Here is an 11471-nt window from a genome sequence, read left to right as displayed (position 1 = left end):
TGTCGGGGGGCTAGGGTCAGTCTGTTATATCTGGAGTATTTCTCCGGTGTCCTGTGTGAATTTAAGTATGCTCTCTCTAATTCCCTCTCTCTCTGAGGACCTGAGCCCTAGGACAATGCCTGACATGATGACTCCTTGTTGTCCCCAGTCCACCTGGCCGTGCTGCTGCTCCAGTTTTAACTGTTCTGCCTGCGGCTATGGAACCCTGACCTGTTCACTGTGATTACTATAATTTATGAACATTTGAACATCTTGGCCATGTTCTGTTATAATCTCCACCCAGCACAGCCAGAAGAGGCCACCCCTCTTAGCCTGGTTCCTCTCTAGGTTTCTTCCGAGGTTTTGGCCTTTCTCGGGAGTTTTTCCTAGCCACCGTGCTTCTACACCTGCATTGCTTGCTGTTTGGGGTTTTAGGCTGGGTTTCTGTACAGCACTTTGATATATAAGCTGATGTACGAAGGGCTTTATAAATACATTTGATTTACTATCATGTCATTCTAGAATGTACTGTGTGGACTATCCCCAATTTTGTGGTATCCAATTGTTTTTAGGAGCTACTATCTTGTCTCATCGCTACAACTCCCGTACGGGCTCGGGAGAGAAACACCATGCACCTGGCAACCTTGGCCAACCCCTCCCTAAACCCGGGCGACGCTAGGCCAATTGTGCATCGCCCCACGAACCTCCCGGTCGCGGCCACACGACAGAGCCTGGGCACGAACCCAGAGGCTCTGATGGCACAGCTGGCGCTGCAGTACAGCGGCCTTAACCACTGCGCCACCCGGGAGGCCCCCTACACTCACTCTTTCATCAGAATCATGACTAAAGCGAATTATTTAATCAACATATTTGCTTAAGTTTAACAAAGTTTGCATCAAGTTTACATACTATAGCACAAAATAATAGTAATAATAGTACATGCTGTATATCCATGCATTAGATTACAAAACTTAACAAACAATTTAAACTGTCCCAGCAACCCTTTCCATTTCAATGAGCTAGAAGATTACAGCTCTAGTGTTGAAGAGGATGCTGAGACGCTATGCAATACACCAAGCATATCCCAAATCGAACCCTAGTAATACTAGGACCCTAGTAATAAGTAGTGCACTATATAGGGAATTGGGTGCCATTTAAGATGCAAACACAGTCACAATCATATGTCACAAAATCAACATATCAAACATATGATAAACTATTTCCTCATTATAAAACATGAGGAAGTTAATTGAAAATGTTTCCAAGTGGAGGTTGAATATTAAAGGGATATTTCTGTGTGTATTCTACTACTGGGACTAATTCAGAAACGCCTGTTGGGGCTCCGTCTGTCTCAAACTAAATTGGTTTACTAAAGTGAGCGGGAGTGTGTGTGTGTGTGTGTGTGTGTGTGTGTGTGTGTGTGTGTGTGTGTGTGTGTGTGTGTGTGTGTGTGTGTGTGTGTGTGTGTGTGTGTGTGTGTGTGTGTGTGTGTGTGTGTGTGTGTGTGTGTGTGTGTGTGCGTGTGTCTATCTGCAAAATCACTAGGTGAGGCTAATGGCTGAGCTTCCTGCCTCGTCTCCGAGATTTCCGACTGCTTAAAACTAACAGAACGTTAGATTTAATATCAGCTTTAATATTAAGGCTTCTGATAATTACAATGTTTGGAGGTGAATTAACTGGCTTTTGGCAAATTTCGCTGTGATTACAAGTGTGAGCTTTAACCGTTGCTCTTGGAATTGACTTAATCTACAGAAAACCAAAGCAAAGAGTAGCTATATTGACCACGATTTGCATCCATTTTCTGTAATGAAAGTAACATCAACACTTTGTAATACAACGTTTGTATGAATCCCAAGAGGTGTAATGTCTCTCATCCAATGTATCTCAATGATGCATCTTTCTCTCTACAGGAGAATGTTTGCTTGTTGTGAGTTATGACTTGCAGACAGACCTTGTCCTCATCCCAAATGGCACCATATGGGCCCTGGTTTAACGTAGTGCACTACCCTATAGGTCCTGGTTAAATGTAGTGCACTACCCTATGAGCCCTGGTCAACAGTAGTGCACTACAAAAGGAACAAGGTGCCATTTGGAACGGATGCCTCGACTGTTATGTGAAAATGTAATCAACAGCCTGGGTCTCAAATGCTTTCTCTACTTGTCTCCTTTGACAAATTATTCCAATTAGCCAAAGTCTTTAAACTGCTGAAGTTCCTCTCATTCCAACCCTGATTTAGTTTTACATAACTTTAAAAAGGGGCAATCCGGAATATGAAAAACAACAATACATTTGTTTTAGGTTGGGAAAAAAGGGATGCACCAATTCCAGATTGTCCCTTTAACTCTGATTTGTGTTACATGACTTTAAAATGGCCGATGATTCGGATTGAATCAGCCTGGTTATTTCCATTCAGAAGAATTGATCTGTTTGTCGTCATTTAGCCTGGAAGGCTGCAATTACAAATGGACTGTGGACTGTTATCTGTTATCCACATTGTCATGTTTGAATTGGTTTTGATGATCAATTATGTTGTTAAGCTGTGTGTCAAATAAAATACAGTGCTTTCATATAAAAAGCAACATTACTGATGAAAAATAATAAAAAAGCATTCAATCATCATGGCCTTCATCTTACTCTCCATTTATCTCTTTATCACACACACACACACACACACACACACACACACACACACACACACACACACACACACACACACACACACACACACACACACACACACACACACACACACACACACACACACACACACACACACACACACACACACACGTTCAGGTTAATGAACTGTAGGTCCCCTGCTCCTCCCAGTCAACAGTTTGATTTGAGGGTTGATCGGTGCTGATATCTGGCTTTAGAGAGGAGGCATTCTCTCTCCTGTCTCGTTCTCCTTCACTCCCACCATGTTGTCTGTCTTTTACATACCTCCTTTTCTACACATTTTCTTGTTGGGTTTCCTGGCACATTCCTTGGATATTCTTTTGACTGTAAAATAAATAAAAAAACTACAAAATAACAGAAAGCTGGAAAGACCTGGAAGGTGACATGCAACAACTCCCCCCCCAAACCCTCCCCATCTCCCCATCCCTCCCTCATCAACAACAACGACAGAGGGACTGTCCAGAGAGTAACTGGGGTTGTTTCTGCAGAAATATTCCAAAATGGTGGAATGAATTTGCTGCACGTTGGAACACAAGAAGCCCATATTCACATGCACTTCTATATAAGACCCCTTACCACCACACAGGTGCTTCAGAGTTAGACGGGACTTTCCGTTCTAGGACATTGCCAACAGTATTTGCCGTTCGTATTAAGATTCAATTGTATGCAATATTTTGTATCATTATGACACTGAGACCATTTACAATTTCAAGCTTTGCTGTGTGGATCTCAATGGATTGAAATGTAGGTCTTCAAGTTAAAATATTGTATTATTTTGTCTGTTGCACCTGTAACTTGAAGTTTGCAAAGACTGCAAAGACAAATGCTAGATAAGAATAGGAAAGTAAGGGGTCTTACATGGTCTAGTCTGATGCCACAGGCCTCGAGTGTACCAGAATATTTCACCAACCAACCCTACAGAAGATCATTGTCTAATGGCTCATAGCTAATCATATTATCCCCAGAACACTCACGACAGTAAGGGAAGGGAGTGCACCAAGGTACAGTACTAGGCCCAATCTGTTTCAACATCTGATTGTTTTTTCAGGCATTTTATGTAATATTTTGTCTTTTTGGGGTGTTATTTTTTAATCAACACAAAGAGGAACCTCAAACAGTGGCATGGAAAGGGAGAGTTGATGAAAATAGATGTCTGCCATGGAAGATCAAGTCAGAATGAGGATGCTGGAGATGGTGGTGGTGGTGGAGGACACAGACACAGCATGCACAGGGAGGACAACACGGCATGCTCCACACACACTACAGTAGCGACACACAGTCTCAGAGAGAGATAGAATAAGAGCTAGAAAAGACATAAAAATAGTTTGGTTTTGTTCTCGTATACCCGACCCACTCACCATCCTCCGTAGGAACGTAGATGTTTAGATACAAACAGTCCTCGTTTTGATCCTGTATGTAAGAGGCCACTATATCCAGGCTGAAGGAGAACCATATGGGCATCATAATCTCTGGCACGGCGTTGTGAATATTCTGGGGGCAAACGGGAGCAAAGTGAGTGGCGTTCTTTATCCCCGACCAAGAGGAGGGCGGCTCGGGGGGCAGGAAGCGTTTCTCTCCCACTGGGGAGGCTGCATACGGGACCCCCAAATACTGGTCCACTGGTCCCAGTATCTCACTGGGTAGGGGCACTCTCACCCCCCGGAGTTTCCCATACTGCGTGTTCACAGTGGGGTGGTAGGCCTGGCCTCGGACAGCCACCAAGCACCAGGAAAAAGTTAAGATCCAGAAGGACGCGGTGATGCTGAGGCTGGAGATGGAGCTGGGTATGTGGGCACCATGCCAGTCCCCATGGTCCTGATGCTGAGAGGAGAGGAGACGGTTTCTCCTTGGCAAAAACCACATGGTCCGTCTGAGTGAGTCTCAGCAATGACTGCAGGTCACCAACATAAACGTTGGGTCTCCTACCCGGCTCACACAGCCTTTCTTTTCCTCTCCCTGTCTTCCCCTGTTTTCCCTTCGCCCAGTAATCCCGTCTCTCAGCCCAACAGTCCAGCACCCATAGATCTACTTATCAGTCTGGATAAAGGAGCTGAGCAGATAAAACAGAACAGTACAAAAATAAAAAGTTGTGCTATTTCCTTTCTTTACGGTCTTCATTCACTGTCCTCTCCTCCTCTCGTCAGATCCTTCCATCCTATACCTGCTGAAGAGAGGGAAGAAAAAAGAGGATAGGAACATTTATGACAATCTCCAGAGATACAGACAAACAGTTTACATTAATTTATTTTATTCACTCATGTCCCCATCTCACGCAAAATACATACCAAAGGAACACTATATAACTGTTTAGAAAAAGATAAATCACTATAAATCACAAACCTACACAATCAACAGTTTTTAATGAGTTCCAATAACATTAAAAACATCAAAATGTCATGTTTACCATTTCTCTACCTCCCCCTTCTCTATAGATAAAGACCTGATAAAATGCTTTCTCAGTTACACCTCCCCTGTCTTAGTCGAAGATAAGAGAGAAAGCGAGAGAGAGAGAGAGAGCGAGAGAGAGAGAGAGAGAGAGAGAGAGAGAGAGAGAGAGAGAGAGAGAGAGGGGGGAGAGAGAGAGAGAGAGAGAGAGAGAGAGAGAGAGAGAGAGAGAGAGAGAGAGAGAGAGAGGGGGGAGAGAGAGAGAGAGGGAGGGAGGGAGAGAGAGAGAGAGAGAGAGAGAGAGAGAGAGAGAGAGAGAGAGAGAGAGAGAGGGGGGGAGAGAGAGAGAGGGAGGGAGAGAGAGAGAGAGAGAGAGAGAGAGAGAGAGAGAGAGGGAGAGAGAGGTGATTCACTATGGTGAATCACTAAAACAATACAGAAATACACTACGGAAAAAGAAGGAACAGCATGTCAGAAATCAGCTCAATGCAATTGAAGAATCCATAGACTCTAACCACTTCTGGGAAAATTGGAAAACACTAAACAAACAACAATACAAAGAATTATCTATCCAAATTGGAGATGTTTGGGTAAACCACTTCTCCAATCTTTTTGGCTCTGTAACAAAGAATAAAGAGCAAAAACATATACATGATCAAATACAGATCTTAGAATCAACTATTAAAGACTACCAGAACCCACTGGATTCTCCAATTACATTGAATGAGTTACAGGACAAAATAAAAACCCTCCAACCCAAAAAGGCCTGTGGTGTTGATGGTATCCTCAAAGAAATGATCAAATATACAGACAACAAATTCCAATTGGCTATACTAAAACTCTTTAACATCATACTTAGCTCTGGCATCTTCCCCAATATTTGGAACCAAGAACTGATCACCCCAATCCACAAAAGTGGAGACAAATTTGACCCCAATAACTACCGTGGAATATGTGTCAACAGTAACCTTGGGAAAATCCTCTGCATTATTATTAAGAGCAGACTCGTACATTTCCTCAATGAAAACAATATACTGAGCAAATGTCAAATTGGCTTTTTACCAAATTACCGTACAACAGACCATGTATTCACCCTGCACACCCTAATTGACAACCAAACAAACCAAAACAAAGGCAAAGTCTTCTCATGCTTTGTTGATTTCAAAAAAGCCTTCGACTCAATCTGGCATGAGGGTCTGCTATACAAACTGATGGAAAGTGGTGTTGGGGGTAAAAAAATACGACATTATAAAATCCATGTACACAAACAACAAGTGTGCGGTTAAAATTGGCAAAAAACACACATATTTCTTCACACAGGGTCGTGGGGTTAGACAGGGATGCAGCTTAAGCCCCACCCTCTTCAACATATATATCAACGAATTGGCGCGGGCACTTAGAAAAGTCTGCAGCACCCGGCCTCCCCCTGCTAGAATCCAAAGTGAAATGTCTGCTGTTTGCTGATGATCTGGTGCTTCTGTCACCAACCAAGGAGGGCCTACAGCAGCACCTAGATCTTATGCACAGATTCTGTCAGACCTGGGCCCTGACAGTAAATCTCAGTAAGACCAAAATAATGGTGTTCCAAAAAAGGTCCAGTCACCAGGACCACAAATACAAATTCCATCTAGACACTGTTGCCCTAGAGCACACAAAAAACTATACATACCTTGGCCTAAACATCAGCGCCACAGGTAACTTCCACAAAGCTGTAAACGATCTGAGAGACAAGGCAAGAAGGGCATTCTATGCCATCAAAAGAAACATACATTTCAACATACCAATTAGGATTTGGCTAAAAATACTTGAATCAGTCATCGAGCCCATTGCCCTTTATGGTTGTGAGGTCTGGGGTCTGCTCACCAACCAAGACTTCACAAAATGGGACAAACACCAAATTGAGACTCTGCACGCAGAATTCTGCAAAAATATCCTCCGTGTACAACGTAAAACACCAAATAATGCATGCAGAGTAGAATTAGGCCGATACCCACTAATTATCAAAATCCAGAAAAGAGTCGTTAAATTCTACAACCACCTAAAAGGAAGCGATTCACAAACCTTCCATAACAAAGCCATCACCTACAGAGAGATGAACATGGAGAAGAGTCCCCTAAGCAAGCTGGTCCTGGGACTCTGTTCACAAACACAAACACACCCTACAGAGCCCCAGGACAACAGCACAATTAGACCCAACCAAATCATGAGAAAACAAAAAGATAATTACTTAACACATTGGAAAGAATTAACAAAAAAACAGAGCAAACTAGAATGCTATTTGGCCCTACACAGAGAGTACACAGCGGCAGAATACCTGACCACTGTGACTGACCCAAAATTAAGGAAAGCTTTGAAAATGTACAGGCTCAGTGAGCATAGCCTTGCTATTGAGAAAGGCCGCCGTAGGCAGACATGGCTCTCAAGAGAAGACAGGCTATGTGCTCACTGCCCACAAAATGAGGTGGAAACTGAGCTGCACTTCGTAACCTCCTGCCCAATGTATGACCATATTAGAGAGACATATTTCCCTCAGATTACACAGATCCACAAAGAATTCGAAAACAAATCCAATTTTGAAAAACTCCCATATCTACTGGGTGAAATTCCACAGTGTGCCATCACAGCAGCAAGATTTGTGACCTGTTGCCACGAGAAAAGGGCAACCAGTGAAGAACAAACACCATTGTAAATACAACCCATATTTATGCTTATTTATTTTTATCTTGTGTCCTTTAACCATTTGTACATTGTTAAAACACTCTATATACATATAATATGACATTTGTAATGTCTTTACTGTTTTGAAACTTCTGTATGTGTAATGTTTACTGTTAATTTTTGTTGTTTTTCACTTTATATATTCACTTTGTATGTTGTCTACCTCACTTGCTTTGGCAATGTTAACACATGTTTCCCATGCCAATAAAGCCCTTGAATTGAATTGAATTGAGAGGGGGGAGAGGGCAAGAAAGGGAGCAAAACCCCCCTCAACCCCCGCATCCTCGACCCCCTCTACCTCCTCAACCTCCCCCTTAAACCCTCTTCCTCAACCCCCTCCTACTCCTCAACCTCCCATCCTCAACTACCCCTGCTCCTAGACTCCCCTCCTCAACCCACTCCTCAAACCCACTCCTCAACCCCCCTACTCCTCAAACCCCCTCTTCAACTCCACCCTCCTCCTACTCCCCCCTCTTCTGACCCCTCCTCAACCCCCACCTTAACCCCATGCACCTCAACCCCCTCCTCCTAGCCCCCCTGGCCCAGCTCAGCCTCAGTGGCTAGCAGCTGGCTAAATAGGACAGGCAGGAGCACTGTCCAATAACAGTAGAGAGAAGTAGAGTAAGGAGTTTAGAGGATATTGCATTCCAAAATGAGTGTAAATGATTCATAATGTACCAGCAGGCGTCAGGCCCACTAACCACTCAGGGAAAAGTAATCAGGACATTCCTTAAGGTGCTGTTATCACTCTGAAGACCCATACACACAGGCATGATTCACACACACACACACACACACACACACACACACACACACACACACACACACACACACACACACACACACACACACACACACACACACACACACACACACACACACACACACACACACACACACACACACACACACACACACACACACACACACACAAATGACACAGGATCAGTGAAAAGCCAATTGGAACAGTATATTTCTCCCCTCCTCACTCTGTTGAACACCCTACCTCTCTCCTCCCCCCTCCTCACTCTGTTGAACACCCTACCTCTCTCTTCCCCCCTCCTCACTCTGTTGAACACCCTACCTCTCTCCTCCCCCCTCCTCACTCTGTTGAATGCTCTACCTCTCTCCTCCCCCCTCCTCACTCTGTTGAATGCTCTACCTCTATCCTCTCCCTCCTCACTCTGTTGAATGCTCTACCTCTCTCCTCCCCCTCCTCACTCTGTTGAATGCTCTACCTCTCTCCTCCCCCCTCCTCACTCTGTTGAATGCTCTACCTCTCTCCTCTCCCCTCCTCACTCTGTTGAATGCTCTACCTCTCTCCTCTCCCCTCCTCACTCTGTTGAATGCTCTACCTCTCTCCTCTCCCCTCCTCACTCTGTTGAATGCTCTACCTCTCTCCTCTCCCCTCCTCACTCTGTTGAATGCTCTACCTCTCTCCTCTCCCCTCCTCACTCTGTTGAATGCTCTACCTCTCTCCTCCCCCTCCTCACTCTGTTGAATGCTCTACCTCTCTCCTCCCCTCCTCACTCTGTTGAATGCTCTACCTCTCTCCTCTCCCCTCCTCACTCTGTTGAATGCTCTACCTCTCTCCTCCCCCCTCCTCACTCTGTTGGATGCTCTACCTCTCTCCTCTCCCCTCCTCACTCTGTTGAATGCTCTACCTCTCTCCTCTCCCCTCCTCACTCTGTTGAATGCTCTACCTCTCTCCTCCCCCTCCTCACTCTGTTGAATGCTCTACCTCTCTCCTCCCCTCCTCACTCTGTTGAATGCTCTACCTCTCTCCTCTCCCCTCCTCACTCTGTTGAATGCTCTACCTCTCTCCTCCCCCTCCTCACTCTGTTGAATGCTCTACCTCTCTCCTCCCCCCTCCTCACTCTGTTGAATGCTCTACCTCTCTCCTCTCCCCTCCTCACTCTGTTGAATGCTCTACCTCTCTCCTCCCCCTCCTCACTCTGTTGAATGCTCTACCTCTCTCCTCTCCCCTCCTCACTCTGTTGAATGCTCTACCTCTCTCCTCCCCCTCCTCACTCTGTTGAATGCTCTACCTCTCTCCTCCCCCTCCTCACTCTGTTGAATGCTCTACCTCTCTCCTCCCCCTCCTCACTCTGTTGAATGCTCTACCTCTCTCCTCCCCCCTCCTCACTCTGTTGAATGCTCTACCTCTCTCCTCCCCCCTCCTTTCCCTGTTGAACACCCTACCTCTCTCCTCCCCCTCCTCACTCTGTTGAATGCTCTACCTCTCTCCTCCCCCTCCTCACTCTGTTGAATGCTCTACCTCTCTCCTCTCCCCTCCTTTCCCTGTTGAACACCCTACCTCTCTCCTCCCCCCTCCTCACTCTGTTGAATGCTCTACCTCTCTCCTCCCCCCTCCTCACTCTGTTGAATGCTCTACCTCTCTCCTCCCCCTCCTCACTCTGTTGAATGCTCTACCTCTCTCCTCTCCCCTCCTCACTCTGTTGAATGCTCTACCTCTCTCCTCCCCCCTCCTCACTCTGTTGAATGCTCTACCTCTCTCCTCTCCCCTCCTCACTCTGTTGAATGCTCTACCTCTCTCCTCTCCCCTCCTTTCCCTGTTGAACACCCTACCTCTCTCCTCCCCCCTCCTCACTCTGTTGAATGCTCTACCTCTCTCCTCCCCCCTCCTCACTCTGTTGAATGCTCTACCTCTCTCCTCTCCCCTCCTTTCCCTGTTGAACACCCTACCTCTCTCCTCCCCCTCCTCACTCTGTTGAATGCTCTACCTCTCTCCTCCCCCTCCTCACTCTGTTGAATGCTCTACCTCTCTCCTCCCCCTCCTCACTCTGTTGAATGCTCTACCTCTCTCCTCTCCCCTCCTCACTCTGTTGAATGCTCTACCTCTCTCCTCCCCCTCCTCACTCTGTTGAATGCTCTACCTCTCTCCTCCCCCTCCTCACTCTGTTGAATGCTCTACCTCTCTCCTCCCCCTCCTCACTCTGTTGAATGCTCTACCTCTCTCCTCCCCCTCCTCACTCTGTTGAATGCTCTACCTCTCTCCTCCCCCTCCTCACTCTGTTGAATGCTCTACCTCTCTCCTCTCCCCTCCTCACTCTGTTGAATGCTCTACCTCTCTCCTCCCCCTCCTCACTCTGTTGAATGCTCTACCTCTCTCCTCCCCCTCCTCACTCTGTTGAATGCTCTACCTCTCTCCTCCCCCTCCTCACTCTGTTGAATGCTCTACCTCTCTCCTCCCCCTCCTCACTCTGTTGAATGCTCTACCTCTCTCCTCTCCCTCCTTTCCCTGTTGAACACCCTACCTCTCTCCTCCCCCTCCTCACTCTGTTGAATGCTCTACCTCTCTCCTCCCCCTCCTCACTCTGTTGAATGCTCTACCTCTCTCCTCTCCCCTCCTCACTCTGTTGAATGCTCTACCTCTCTCCTCCCCCTCACTCTGTTGAATGCTCTACCTCTCTCCTCTCCCCTCCTTTCCCTGTTGAACACCCTACCTCTCTCCTCCCCCTCCTCACTCTGTTGAATGCTCTACCTCTCTCCTCTCCCCTCCTCACTCTGTTGAATGCTCTACCTCTCTCCTCCCCTCCTCACTCTGTTGAATGCTCTACCTCTCTCCTCCCCCTCCTCACTCTGTTGAATGCTCTACCTCTCTCCTCCCCCTCCTTTCCCTGTTGAATGCTCTACCTCTCTCCTCTCCCTCCTCACTCTGTTGAATGCTCTACCTCTCTCCTCCCCC

At 46.3% G+C, this 11471-nt stretch overlaps 1 pseudogene; it reads right to left on the bottom strand.

Annotated features, from left to right (window-relative positions):
* Window positions 1-11471, bottom strand: part of LOC118363919 (neuroligin-3-like) — a 516872-nt pseudogene that overhangs the window by 395705 nt on the left and 109696 nt on the right.

The sequence above is a fragment of the Oncorhynchus keta genome, chromosome 30 (assembly GCF_023373465.1).
Source record: "Oncorhynchus keta strain PuntledgeMale-10-30-2019 chromosome 30, Oket_V2, whole genome shotgun sequence".
In the NCBI taxonomy this organism is placed as follows: Eukaryota; Metazoa; Chordata; class Actinopteri; order Salmoniformes; family Salmonidae; genus Oncorhynchus; species Oncorhynchus keta.
The sequence above is the reverse complement of the archived record's forward strand: the minus strand, read 5'-3'. Positions and strand labels throughout refer to the sequence as shown.